The following is a 15,486-nucleotide window of genomic DNA, read 5'->3' on the forward strand; positions in this document are numbered from 1 at the left end:
ATTCAGCTGCTTATGACTGACAATAAACCGCCAACTGATACTATTGCAGAACCCCCGGTGGTTCTTAACCTTTTGAGAGAGTGGAAACGGTTTGAGTTTCAAAATGATTTACTGTACCGGAGACGCCAATTAGGACCAGAGACATCATTGCAGTTAGTCTTGCCTGATTCATTACGTTCAACAGTCATGCAAAGCCTACATGATGATATGGGGCATCTTGGGGTTGAACGTACGACAGATCTCATTCGGTCCCGTTTTTACTGGCCAAGAATGGCTAGTGATATCGAAATTAAAGTTAAAACTTGCGAAAGATGTATCCGTCGGAAGGCCCTCCCTGACAAAGCTGCTCCAATGGTGAGTATTACCACCACCAGACCTATGGAGTTAGTTTGCATGGATTTTCTCTCCATAGAACCAGACAGTAAGAACACTAAAGATGTCTTAGTGATTACAGACCATTTTACAAAGTATGCAGTGTCCATCCCAACCAAAGATCAGAAAGCCACCACCGTCGCGAAGAACCTGTGGGAACATTTTTTAGTCCACTACGGGTTTCCTGAGCGTCTTCATAGTGATCAGGGACGGGATTTCGAATCACGTACAATCAAGGAACTTTGTTCTTTACTTGGTATCCGTAAAGTCAGAACGAGCCCTTATCACCCTCGTGGCAACCCCGTTGAACGGTACAATCGTACATTACTCAGCATGTTGGGAACTTTACAAGCCACTGAGAAACATCACTGGCGCGATTTTGTAAAACCACTTACTCACTCGTACAATTGTACAAAAAATGACATGACGGGATACTCTCCCTACGAGCTAATGTTCGGTAGGCAGCCTCGGTTGCCTATAGATATTGCCTTTGGGTTACCGCATTTGAACAAGCCCTCTATAACTCATTCTCAGTATGTTAAAGAACTGAAGAGTCATCTGGAACAGAGTTATGACATTGTCATAAAAAACTCTCAAAAAACAGCGAGGAAGAACAAAGAACGGTTCGACAGAAACATTCGTGAGTCCACACTAGGTGTGGGAGATCGTGTTTTAGTCCGAAATCTTCGCTTAAGAGAAAAGCATAAATTAGCAGACAAATGGGAGCAAACAGTGTATATAGTTCTCAAACAGATGGAAAACTTGCCAGTATACACTGTAAAACCAGAGAACGGAGAAGGACCCAACAGAACACTCCACAGAGATCTTTTACTGCCTTGTGGTTTTCTCTCTTCATTAGAAAATGAAACAGAACGCGTTACGAAACCTAGCAGACCTCATACAAGACAGAGTTCAGCCTTAGAACCTGACCCAGATGAGCCACTTGACGAAGAGGTAGATGAGTTTTATTACTCTGATCTTCCACAAGTGCTAAACCGACCATCCTATCAAATAGCGGTCACCTTGCCAAATAGGGAACTCATAGCAGATTCAGGACCGGTAAATAATATTCAACAACAAAACACACTATCCTTACACACAGGGGATCGCAAGGAACCAACCTTAGCTGGTAATGAAAATGCTGAATTGTCCTTACTTGACAAAGGCATCAACACCGAAACATTCTTACCTGACAGAATGAGTGAAACTGCGACATTCTTACCTGAAAGAGTGAAAGAAGCAGCAACATACTTACCTGAAAAAACGAAAAAAAACGAAGTATACTTACCTGACGTAGAAACGGGGGATGAAACTAACACAAACCTACCTCAATTGGATGGTGTCCTAAAGTCGCAGCAACGTGATGTAAGTTTTGAACCCATCATACACGATCAGACACATACATCTGAAAAGACCAAAGTCTTAGAGAATAGCTCATCAGCTCTGTCGGAAACAGAGAGCTCACTTCGTCCTGTCTCAGTTGAGAATCAAACAGAAACGGATGAGCATGATACTGTGCAACCAGAGATGTGTGTCAGGAGATCTGAACGAAGTAGTCAGCCTCCTCAAAGACTAACTTACTCTCAATTGGGCAATCCACTAGTGACCGTAGTTAGGTCCCTTTTCCAAGGACTTAATAAAGCTTTTATTGACTCTCTTACTCAAGAAGTTGTGTACCCCGTAGAAACAATGCACAGGGACGTGCATGATATTTAATGGGGGAGGATGTAACCCAGAAGCTAGAACCTTAATGAGGTATTAACTAATTGGCTTACTAATATGATCCATCCTCAATTTAGATAAAATATAAAATATAAATTAAGGAAATTAACAATACTAATTAATAGATATCTAATTAACTAATAGATAATTTCATAATGAATTATTGGAAGGGTGAATAACTAAAATAACGAGTTTAATATTAAACATCGGTTAAAACAAGAATCTTGAACATCCCTAACAGAAACAGAAGAGGAAAGCTGTATACTATTGGTCCAGGTGGGAATCTGAAATTTCATTGGCTGAGAGAAATAAGTCCCGCCTCCGCGAAATAAAACCGTGCGACGCAGCTGAGCGAGAGGAGAGACAAACGGCTGTGCAGCACGCAGATACAGAAAGCAAAGACTGAGCGGTTAGAGAGAGAGAGAGAGAGAAAAAAAAAACAACGGTCGAGGCCGTGAAGAACCCTGATTTGGGTGCCGCATAGATAGAGGGAGAGGCGGACTTGACTCCTTCTAATAAGAGCTAGGAACTTGGAACCAACGCGGTGAGTAAAGAAAAAAGAAGAGAAAAAGCTAACGATGCAACTTAAAAAAAAAAAAAGGAAACTTAAATAGCTTATCAAATTAATTCCATTCTTATAGATTTGTGTGGAGACGACAGAGTGAACCAATCCTCTGTAGGAGGGAACCGTTGGAGCGCGTTGGTGAGTGAATGAGATTAAATTCAGTAAATTATTAAATTCAAAAAGCTAATTACAGCAACCGAGGTGACAGCAGTGGGCTGCTAGACGTTAGATCCCAGGAGTTAACATCTCAAACTACCAGTTAACGGTGGTAGGGCATATAGGAGTTAACGGCTCAAACCGCCAGTTAACGGCGGTACGGCCTAGATGTACAAGGTCCTCAGGGGCGTTATAGCTAACGCCATAGAATTAGCAATGCGTCCCTTAACCAAACATTTAATAATAAAAAAAATAGATAAATAAAAATAAATAAAAGCTAACTGATTAGGGAGGAATTATTTTACAAAGGTGGACCAAAGGACCAGAATTTATATTTTGTTGAATTTTGTTATAGAACATTTTATTTATTTATTTATTTATTTATTTATTTATTGTGTTACAGATATACAAGGTGTCACAATGCTGTATAGAAACACAACTAAATGTATCCTTGTTGTCATGAATGTATTTCTTGTTGAATAGTGTAGAGTAATAGAATCTAACTGAGCCTATTGAGCTGAACAATTGTTGTCATATGTAATTATATTTCCAGAGCTACTGAGAATTATTTTAATAGACAATCAAATTGATGTTATGTTAGTTGAACTGTGAACCCAAACATGATTGGCTATGCCAATAGAGTGAAGCATTTGTTTAAGTCTGTAAGACTTTATGCTGTGATGTGACGAGAAGGGTCGATGCCAACTCGCTAACAGTCCTGTTGTTTACAGGCTGGGTTTTTTTTTTTCCTTGGGTTTGATCCCGACTCCTATGATCACTCACTTGGAACGAGAACTGGATTTCTTCCTGACGAGGGAGATGGCGAGCCTTAACCACTGAACGAACCAGGACATCTCAAGTAACTGAAGAGCAGACTGCTCTCTTCTGTGAACAATCTCAACGGTGTGGTAGGAAAAAATCGCACCACCGGACTCTGACTTTCACCCCAAGCGTGGGGATTTGACTTGACGCCGGCTGACTTGTGACTCATATGATCAAATCTCATACCGAGCATTTTACTATTGTCGATTGTTTTCATCTGTTTTTGTGTGTTATCTTTATGTGTTATATTTCCCATTATTATTAAAATTTAGTATATAAACCGTTTCATGCTATACCCGTGACTCCAGTCATTCTTAAACAACCTCCAATTCTCCCCGAACCTAATTATTGGCCCATTTGTTTATTTTTTCTTTTAATTATCTTATTGTATCCTGTAATCCGGTTACATACACAAAACTGATATTGTCTCTCGCTCTAGTTCAGACACACAGAGGTCCCTGAACAAAATTGTAGATGGCAAAAAGCTTTGTCCAATCCACAAGAAAGCCCATCCTCTCTCAGTGTGCAGAGCATTTAGCATGAAAACACTGTTAGATAGGAAAACGTTCTTAAAAGAAAACGACTTTTGCTTCAGATGCTGTGCCTCATCTTCACACATAGCGAAGAACTGCAAAGCCAAGGTACAGTGTGCCGAGTGCAACGATGAGAGACACTGCACGGCTTTGCACCCAGGACCAGCTCCCTTGCTAAAAGAAACCGAACCGGCAGCAGAGCATGGCGGGAAGCCTGGCACCATTGAATCCGAGGAGATCACTTCTAAATGCACTCAGGTTTGTGGTGTGAATGAAGCAGGCAGATCATGTTCTAAAATCTTTCACGTTAATGTCTACCCAGCAGGCCGCCCACACCAAGCAGTAAGGCTTTATGCCATCCATGATGAACAAAGTAACAGATCACTTGTACGTCCTGAGTTCTTCGAGTTGTTTAATGACTGCGACCCTAGTTCTCCTTACTCGCTTAAGACATGTGCAGGTACCAAAGAGACAATGGATAGAAGAGCTACAGGTTATGTAGTGGCAGCTTTAGATGGTTCAGTCCACATCCCACTGCCTAGCCTAATTGAGTAAAAATATCCCAAATGACAGAGACGAGATCCCCACACCCCGTGCAGCTAGACACCACAGCCATCTAAAGTCAGTGGCTCACCTCAATCCTGCCTTGGACTCTAACGCCCCCATACTAATGCTTCTTAGACGGGATGTTATTAGAGCTCACAAAGTCTGCAAACAGATAAGTGGCCCTAACAACGCACCCTATGCTCAAAAATTGGACCTAGGATGGGTCATAGTAGGAAACGTGTGTTTAGGTGACATCCACAAAACTCCTGCAGTAAGGACTCTGTTCACAAATACAACTGAAAGGGGACGTCCCACAGCGTCTGAGCCATGTCCTAATGTTTTCAACATAAAAGAGAAACATTGTGGGATACAAGTTCCACTCAACTTCAGCGCTCAGCTGGCAGACAGTGCTTGTGAGCCTGATCATTTAGGATGTAATGTGTTCAAACAAACCAGAAACGACAACTACATCTCACCTTCCATCCAGGACAATGCCTTCTTAAAAATAATGGAGGAAGGACTAACAAAAAACACAGATAACAGTTGGACAGCTCCTTTACCATTTAAAAATCCACGCCAAAAGCTCCCTAACAACAGACCACAGGCCCTGAATCGCTTAATGTCTCTTCTTTGCACCTTTGAAAAGAAAAAAGAGATGAAGGAACATTTCATCACTTTTATGGACAAAATATTCCAAAACAAACAAGCAGAGATTGCCCCTCCACTAAAAGAGGATGAGGAATGTTGGTATCTGCCACTATTCGGTGTCTACCATCCCCGTAAACCCACGCAGATCAGGGTCGTCTTCGACAGGAGCGCCAAGTATGAAGGCGCATCCCTGAATGACGTTCTGTTAACCGGACCAGATTTTAATAACCTATTGCTTGGGGTCCTTCAGAAAAGAAGCCGTTGCCTTCACAGCAGACATTGAACAGATGTTCTACTGTTTCAGCGTCCGAGAGCAACACAGGAACTACTTACGCTTCTTGTGGTTCCGTGACAATGACATTTCCAAAGAAATTGTGGAGTATAGAATGACAGTCCACGTTTTTGGGAACAGCCCATCGCCAGCAGTGGCCATATATGGCCTGCACCAGTCAGTCCTACGCGTCAAACCAGACTGCGATGCAGATGTGAAGCAGTTTGTCATGCGCGACTTCTATGTTGATGACGGACTCAAATCTCTACCTACTGATGAAAAAGCCATATCTCTACTCCAAAGAACCTGAGATGCACTTGCAAACTCAAATTTAAGAATGCATAAAATAGCAGCAAACAGAAAGGAAGTTCTAGAGGCTTTCCCAACTCAAGATCACGCCAAAAACTTAAAAAACCTAGACTTTGAAGCTGATTCAGTGCCCATGCAACGCAGCCTAGGTCTCCTCTGGGACCTGAGTAAAGACTGTTTCACCTTTGAAGTATCTGATGAGCTAAAGCCCATTACTAGACGAGGTGTTCTATCAACAATAAACAGCCTCTATGATCCGCTGGGCTTTGTAGCACCAGTAACCATACAGGGAAAGTCAATTCTATGTGAACTTACAGCTGAAAATGGGGACTGGGATGCTCCACTGCCTCCTGAAATAGAAGAGTCCTGGACCCAGTGGAAAGACTGACTCAAAGACCTGCCTAACATGACCATTCCCAGAGCATACACAGACATTTCTTCTTCAACAGCTGTGAGAAAAGAGTTTTGTGTTTTTTCAGACACATCTACCAAAGCCATAGGTGTAGTGGCCTATTTAAAAGTGACAGATGCAGAAGGACACAGTCAAGTAGGCTTTGTAATGGGTAAGGCTAAGCTGGGACCACGCCCAGATCAGACTATTCCAAGATTAGAGCTTAGTGCTGCCGTTTTAGCGGTTGAGTTTGCAGATCTTATCTCAGATGAACTTGACCGTAAACTAGATAACACTACCTTCTACACAGACAGTAAAGTAGTCCTAGGTTACATCTACAATGAGTCTAGAAGATTTTATGTCTATGTCAGTAATCATGTGACTAGAATCCACAGATTTTCTCAGCCACGTCAGTGGCACTATGTAGCTAGCAGTCAGAACCCTTCAGATCACGCCACTCGTTCTGTTCCTGCATACCAGCTGCCGCTTAGTAACTGGCTCACTGGCCCTGACCTTTTACATCAGATTCAGAGTCCTCTAAACAACTCCTATGACCTTGTAGAGCCCAGCATAGACTCAGATGTAAGACCTCAGGTAACTGCACTCAAACCAACAACCTCAACTAAAGAACTGGGCTCAGACAGATTCACCAAGTTTTCTACCTGGAAATCTCTCACACGTGCTCTTTCTAGACTAATACATGTCATCCACAACTTCAAATCACCACCAAGCAACGCCAATTGCTGTAATGGCTGGCATTACTGTGAAACGGAACTTACTGTGGATGAGTTAAACCAAGCTCAGAACCTTGTCTTTCGAGCAGTACAGCAGGACGTGTATGCTGAAGAAATCAAGTGTGTGCAAAAACATGGAAAACTACCCAAAACCAGTCCTCTCAAAACCTTAGACCCCTATCTGGACAAAGAAGGACTCCTTAGAGTAAGGAGAGAATGATAGGTTTGGCACGGAGAATATTGGACTCTGTTTTTTCAGCTTAAGATCACTAAACTCACTCATGAGGTTCTCGTCACCTTCATGGCAGAGGTGGCTGCTATCATAAACTCTAGACCCCTTGTCCCAGTTTCGTCAGACCCGAGTGACCCCTTTATCTTGACTCCAGCTGTTCTCCTGACTCAAAAGGTAGCACCCCTTCAGGCTCCTTCTGAAAAATTCACAGCAGGAGACCTCTTCAAACATCAGTGGCACCAAGTTCAGCACCTGTCGAACATCTTCTGGGACAAATGGAGGAAAGAGTTTCTTCCTACTCTCCAGCCACGCCGCAAATGGCAATCAAGCCAGCCTAACGTGAGCTCAGGAAGTGTTGTGGTACTTAAAGAGAGTCAAGTTCCAAGAAATGAATGGCCTCTTGGTCTCATAATCAAGGTGTTCCCAAGTAAAGATGGTGGAATACGTACTATGGAAATTAAGGTAGCCAAATCAGATGGTACAAAGGTGTTAACCAGACCTATCTCAGAGGTTGTACCTTTGGTGCCTTCTTAACATGTTTTTTTTTTCCCCAATATTTAATCGTGGCGTTTATTTACATCAGGCGGGGAGTGTTCTGTTTTCACTAAAAGTTGTAAAATGTTGTATCACTAAAATATCATTCTCAGTCAGTTGTTATTCATTATGTGTTTACAGCACCCTCTGTGGTTTCTTCGAGTGGTGCACTTTAGAAACGGCTTTATTTTTTAAAAAACTTTATTGAACAGGAAGTCCACTCAGTCTAGCAAAGCAAGCGAGCAAGCAGAAAGGAAACATATCGGCACACAGTTTATGGTATCCTGTTGGAAAAAAAACACTGTCTACATCTTCTGTTTATGGTTGTATCGCTGGTATGTACTTAAAGTATAAGTTGCAACTTTGTTTTTGTGCAATATGTTGCCCGCTAATGCTGTATTTAGCTGCAAGCTAGTCCTTTTGTTAAGCTACAGTTGTGGTCAGAAGTTTACATACACTTGTAAAAAATATAATATAATGGCTCTACTGAGTGTCCCGTTATTTCTAAAACTCTGATTTTTCTCTGCATGCAGTTTGTTGTTTTGCTGCTAATACAGTAGCAGGTGCAGCTGCTTATTTTTTTCAATAAAAATGTTATGTTGTAATGGAATTCATATATTAGTTTTTTTTCCCCTTGAACCCAGAGCAGACATCACACGCCAGACGACATCAACACTGCATACTTTAGTATTTGTTCATTTATCGCAAGTAATATTGATATCGCAATATTAAGCGCTGTTAACGAATTTCACAGGTTTTCCTGATATCATGCAGCCCTACTTTGGGGGTGACTTGCTCTTTAAGGTGATCAAAAAATAAATAAAAAAAAAGGTGATCCAAATGTGCAAGTAAAAATCTGGGCGAAGCTCTGGATATTTTTCAATCCTAAATCCACCCCTGCTTGAGCATGTTAATGATGATGAACTGTCTAATGAGGAGGATATTTTTCAGCAGTGGAGGAAACTGTATGCACAGGCTAATACACTGGGAAGGAGGTTCAGCATGTGCTCCATACCTGTGAAGATCTCACTTTTTAAAGCGTATTGTACACCAACGTATACTGCCCACCTGTGGTGTAGATATAGGTCAAGGTCAAGGTCACATTTATTTCTAAAGCACACTTATTATTGCTTCTACAACCCAAAGTGCTGTACAACACAGAAGATAAAATCGCAAGAAAATATAACTAAAAACCATAAACCCATAAAAATTAGCAAGTTAGGATAAAAACAGCATTACATCACACAATTATAAAATCAATAAAAATGAGAAATAATGACAATGACAAAATAAAATCATCCTACATAAAAGCCAGGTTGAATAAATGAGTTTTAAGCAAGGACTTCAAGACATCCAGATTTTGTGAGGTCCTGATCTGCAGAGGAAGACCGTTCCTGAATGTAGGACCGGCCACAGAAAAAGCCCTATCTCCTCTCGTCTTTAGGCGAGCCTTTGGAACTGACAATAAAAACTGTAAGCAAAGTAGTATCCTAAAATTTACCGGGACTTATAATGACAGCATGAGGCTGGTGTTGAGAACCTCAAGGAGCTCCAGTGCAAGCCTGTCTGTCAGTGTTGGGGTGCCTACCTGCTCTGCTGGCTTACGGACAAGGATGTATAGATTTGTGTGTAGGGTCACTGGGTCACAGACTGGCCTATTAGGGCTCGTGATCGTGACATCATCACCGCCGTCGCCGCCCTGTTCGCGGCCTACGAGTCCTTACTTGTTGCTTGTTACTACTGTAAACCGCTCGCTCAGTCTCATTTTTGTGGCTTCATTTAATCTATTATTCATAGGATTGGTGATATCACGCAACAGTGGTACATCATTGATCGCCAGGGAAATAAACGTGGAAAATGAGAGTCAGAATCAGAAGTTTTTATTGCCATATGTGTGCCAAGTGACAACATTAGGAAATTGCTGCGGTATTTTGGTGCAGAAGGTAAGATAGAAAAAAAATGAATTAAGAGATAAGCAAATATAAGAACTAATAAAACACTCATGATAAAATTATTAATGTAAAAAGTGGCAGGAATTAGAGAAGCAGCTATCTACTCCGTGTAGGTATTAATCTGAGTATTTGTTGAATGGTTCAAGCACAGCATCGGGTCACGTGACTGGGACCAATCAACTTGAGTGGGCTGCCCTAGGATGTTCATTCAAAAGTCCAACTGCAGAGGGGAAGAAACTGTTTTTGTGGCGAGAGTTTCTGGTCCGAATGGATCTGAGCCTTCTGCCAGATGGGAGCGAGTTGAAGAGACTGTGTCCAGGGTGAGACGAGCCAGCTATTATCCGACCTGCACGCCTCAATGTCCTAGAGGTGTATAGATCTTGAATGGAGGGGAGTTTGCAGCGACCTTCTCTGCAGAGCACACGACACGCTGCAGCCTCTTCTTGTCCCTGGTGGTAGCTCCAGCGTACCACACGGTGATGGAGGAGGTGAGGATGGACTCGATGATAGCGGTGTAGAATTGCCTCATTGACTGTGGTAATAGGTTGAATTTCTTCAACTGCCTCAGGAAGTACATCCTACCTACCTACCTACCTACCTACCTACCCACCCACCCACCCACCCATCCATCCATCCATCCATCGTAACGGGATGAAAATAAATGACTGTTTTCCACCTAAAAGTCATTTCCCCCTCTCCTCAGCAAGAACTCGTCTGCATGAGATATTGTTCAAGGTCTCACCCCCAAATTCCACTACCTCCGCTCCGCTCCGGCACGAACTCCGGAGCAAAATCGGTCCCGTTGTAGTCAATCAGAGCAATTCCACTACTGCGGCCGTGCGCCGGCAGTGCGGCGCAGTGCGCCACCCTCTGTTCCGGCGTCCGGCAAAAATAGAATCGATCCTATTTTTGCCGGACGCCGGAGCACCTCCGCAGTCAATGGACAGGAATCACAACTGCCCAACAGGAAAAGGAGCAAGAACAACTTCCGTTTTTCACAATAAATCAATAAACAAAAGGCGTTTTTTGTTTCATATGCACAGGTTTAACAACCTTTAACAACTATCAATGGCGGCTGAACTTTAAATGCACAAAATAAGCCAAATACAGTTTCCACTATCAAAATAGTCACACTTTGTTGATCCAAACACCGCTGATCTCTCAACACAAATGATGGGCAGATTAAACAGTTCATTTCGATGCTTCTCCCACACAACGGGTGTTTGGATCTAACTTCCGCGTTTATTGCTCGTACTGTATCGCAAGATCTCGAAAGTCCAACGCATGCTTGTTTGCCCACCTCAGGTCTCCGCACCGGAGCAGAGCCGTTGTAGAGCTCATAATCAGGGAACATTTTCTAAGTGACAAGTCTCTCTCAGAGACAGGGTTTGGAAAACACTCGCTTCAGTGGGAGGAACCATCCCGCATACGCTCTTGTTCTGCGCCACGCTCCAAGCCAATCTCCACATCTTTAGCTCGCTGTGCACATATGCGCTGACAGCGAGCTGCGCTGAGCAGTGTCCAGCTCAGATGTTCAGACGGGAATCTTTTAGCTACATCTGCGATGTGCGTAATGAATAAAATGTCAGTTCGTCTGCATGCATCGGGGTAATTCTTTCTATTCTTTCTCTGTCAAAATAAACGGCCAAATACGGGAACTGTCCGATCAACACAACACAAGCCCTGCTTTTTACTGTTTTGTTTTCTTGTGAAAATTGTTGGAAAGAGATCAAATTTAACTTGATTACCACCAGAGCCAGTGCGCCGTTATCTCCGTGACGGTAAATGAGGGAAAAACAAATTGATCGGATCCTGCACGTCTTTTAACACATTGGTCAGGATTGACGCACTTTGTTTTCATTTAGTTGGTTAAACAAAAGTCGGGCTCGGGTCGGGCCAGAGAATCCTGAAAACCTTTTCGGACCGGGTCGGGCTGGGGCTCCACCCCCTCGGGCCGGGCCGGACACGGGCTCAGATTTTAGGCCCGTGCAGGGCTCTAATGTGTACTGTAGCTTACAATAAATGTGTTATCTATGAAAGATTAAATGCTTTGTGGAGTGAAATAACGGGATTTTCTGGGTCAAACATATTCTTGTGTACAAGTGGTTAATTGATTGTTGTTTAGGCTCTATTACAAGGGTGGGGAACCCTGGTCCATCGAGGGCCACTGTACAGCATATTTTAGCTTCAACCCTGCTTCAACACACCTGATTTCAATCAGCAGGTGATTAACAGGCTTCTGCAGAGCCTGATGAGCTGCTGCACAGGTGAATCAACCACTTGGAGCAGAGACATGCAGGATACCGGCCTTCGAGGACCAGGGTTTCCCACGCCTGCTCTATTAACATGTGGAGTTTGGTGTTTATTTACATAATACCAGAACATAATATTTTGGTTATCAATGCAGAATAACTAGTCCCCTTGATTTACTTCTTTAAAAGCCACATATTGATTTGAGCTGATTGGTATGTGCGTTAATCAGCAACAAACGGTTTACTTTCAGTTAAACCATTATGAATGGCTTATTTTGATGAAACTCTTAATTTATGGCCTGTTAATATTAGAATTACAGCATTGGTAGTAAGCACCTAATACTAGCTTAATAATGACTAGTTCAGACTTAGTAGTCCACTAATATGCATATTAACTGGCAGCTAATTAATGGTTAATTTGTGTTCTGTAAACTAAAGTGTTACCGTCAAAGGCACAAATAAGACTCAGAAATAAATAAGGCTGGTTGGCACCAGACGTCACCAGCAGGTGGCAGCAGAACACTGTCACTGTAGAACAATAGTTTTTCTATTCTTATGTGGTTTTCAAGTGAAACTAGCACGACAGCCAGGCTGAGACATGCACTCTGTTTTATTGTTTAAAACTAATTCGTAGTATATGTTAGATTTAATTTATTTGTTGATGTGTGTGATTGAAAAATAGAAAGGGCCTTTTCTGAACCAAGTTTTCTTAATGGGTCTTTACAGTCTTGAACACATAAATTAGCACATTCATGGCATCATGACAAAACAGGATTTATTTCACCTAGATGTTCAGGATCAGCCCCAGGGTCTCCTCAGTCAGCGTCAGAAAACAGGATTGCCTTCTGTCGACCCTAGTCGTTTTTAAATGCATGTGAACAATGTTGGTCTGGCTGAAGCCAAACTCTAATTGTGCTGTTGGGAACCCGATTTCATCTGCATGTAAAAAGCTCCGTCGAGTTGATACCGGTGACTTCTGGAACTGACGACATTGCAGAAGTGGTCTTCTGATAATATCCGGGGTGGTGGTTCCCTTATTTAAAAAGGGAGACCGCAGGGTGTGTTCCAACTACAGGGAGATCAATCTCGTGAGCCTTCCTGGTAAGGTCTATTCAGGGGTTCTGGAGAGGAGGGTCCGTCAGATTGTTGAACTTCATATTCAGGAGGAGCAATGTGGTTTTTGTCCTGGCCGTGGAACACTGGACCAGCTCTATACCCTTTGGGGGATCCTGGAGGGTGCGTGGGAATTTGCCCAACCAGTCTACATGTGTTTCGTGGATTTGGAGAAGGCGTTTGACCGTGTCCCTCGGGGGGCCGTGGGGGTACTCCGGGAGTATGAGGTACCAGGTCCTCTGATGTGGGCTGTTAGGTCCCTGTATGATCGGTGTCAGAGCTTGGTCCGCATTGCCGGCAGTAAGTCATGCTCGTTCCAGTGAGAGTTGGACTCCGCCAATGCTGCCCTTTGTCACTGATTCTGTTCATAACCTTTATGGACAGGATTTCTAGGCACAGCCAAGGTGTGGAGGGCACCTGTTTTGGTGGCCTGAGGATCAGGTCTCTGCTTTTTGCAGATGAGGTGGGCCTGTTGGCTTCATCAGAACGTGATCTTCAGCTTTCGCTGGAGCAGTTCACAACCAAGTGTGAAGCAGCTGGGATGAGAATCAGCTCCTCTAAATCTGAGACCATGGTCTTGATTCGGAAAAGGGTAGAATGCCTTCTCCGGGTCAGGGATGAGGTCCTGCCCCAAGTGGAGGAATTTAAGTATATCGGGGTTTTGTTCACGAGTGAGGGAAAACTGGAGCGTGAGATCGATAGGCGGATTGGTGCTGCATCTGCAGTGATGCGGGCGTTGTACCGGTCTGTCGTGGTGAAGAGAGAGCTGAGTCAGAAGGCGAAGCTCTCCATTTACTGGTCGATCTACGTTCCTACCCTCACCTATGGTTGCAACCTTTAAGTAGTGACAGAAAGAACAAGATTGTGGATAAAAGCGGCCAAAAAGAGTTTTCTCCGCAGGGTGGCTGGGCTCCCCCTTAGAGATAGGGTGAGAAGCTCGGTGAGAGCATCTAGTCAGGATGCCTCCTGGACGCCACCCTGGTGAGATTTTTCAGGCACGTCCAACTGGGAGGAGACCAAAGGAAGACCCAGGAAACGCTGGAGGGACTATGTCTCTCGGCTGGCAAAGGAATGCCTTGGGATCCCCCCGGAAGAGCTGGCCTAAAGCTGGGCGGACACTCTGCGACTTTTTCACTCGTAGCACTTAGCTTCAGCTCAAACTGTACGACTTCCTCGCAGGGCAAATCTCACGAGTTGTGTGCTCACACTGTACGACCCAGTTCTCGATTGCGATCTGACTGCTCACACTGTACGTCTGGTAGCAACACGTCAGACCTAAAAATACGCTAAAAATAGCAGTTTTTACTCAACACGTCAGACTTTTTTGTCTTGTTTTGCCTGTTGTCCTTCGGGAGTGCTGCAGGAGGACACACAGGGATTTATGGGGGTTGGATGAGGAAAACGAAATAAAGAAAGTAAATCTGTGTTTTGTGATCAGTTTAATTTGACATGAACACAACAAACACGCTTTCTTGGCAATCTTTGTGAGTAAAAAAAAACGTGTAGAAATAAAAACGAACAACGTGTATTATTAGGGAAATAGCGGGCAAGCGGTGTTGATACATGATTGCGCATGCGCCGTGAGCGGTTCTGATACATTTTGGGTCTCAGCCGCATGCAGCGCCGCTTCAACAGTGCGATACCCTCATGAGGGATGAGCAAAATTTCAAACACACCAGAAGTTTGTGTGAGCTCACGACTGCTGATCGGTAGCTGGTCACGTGGTGTTAATCGCCTCTCGTAACCCCCTGTACACTACACGACGCTCGGAGTGCACGACGCGCAAAACTCGCCCCGATCTCTTGGATTCTCGCACGAGTGGAAAATCGGCTCAAAAAAGTGAAAAAGTCGCACAGTGTACGCCCGGCTTTAGTGGTTAGGGAGAGGGAAGTCTGGGTAGCACAAGGTGATCAGTAGGTCACAAAAATACAACATAGGCAGACATGCTGGTGATTTTGAACATTCTGCTCAGTCTGTTTTTTTGTCAGAGTAAAACTGGAAAAGGCTGCGAGTGGAAGGCGTAAAACTCTGGAGCAACCTTTGACTCCCCTCATTGTGGCGCCACAAAAATCATAATTTATGAAGTCTTTCCACTAGAATTTATGTTTTTGTTTGCCATTTATATTTAAGCAAGTAACAGGTGGGAGCATAGATGGGAGGATAGAAATGATAATGGACTTTTAATATTTAGCTTATGTATAAGTGTTGATAAGAAATATTTAATATTGGAAAGGAATACTGACTCTAAATAGTGGTTTCACAAGCTCACCTTTCTTTGTGAACTTGCTTTCTGGACCACTTGGTGTGAGGGACAAAGATGTCCCTTCAACATCT

This window comes from Nothobranchius furzeri, chromosome 2, assembly GCF_043380555.1.
Source record: "Nothobranchius furzeri strain GRZ-AD chromosome 2, NfurGRZ-RIMD1, whole genome shotgun sequence".
Taxonomy (NCBI): Eukaryota; Metazoa; Chordata; class Actinopteri; order Cyprinodontiformes; family Nothobranchiidae; genus Nothobranchius; species Nothobranchius furzeri.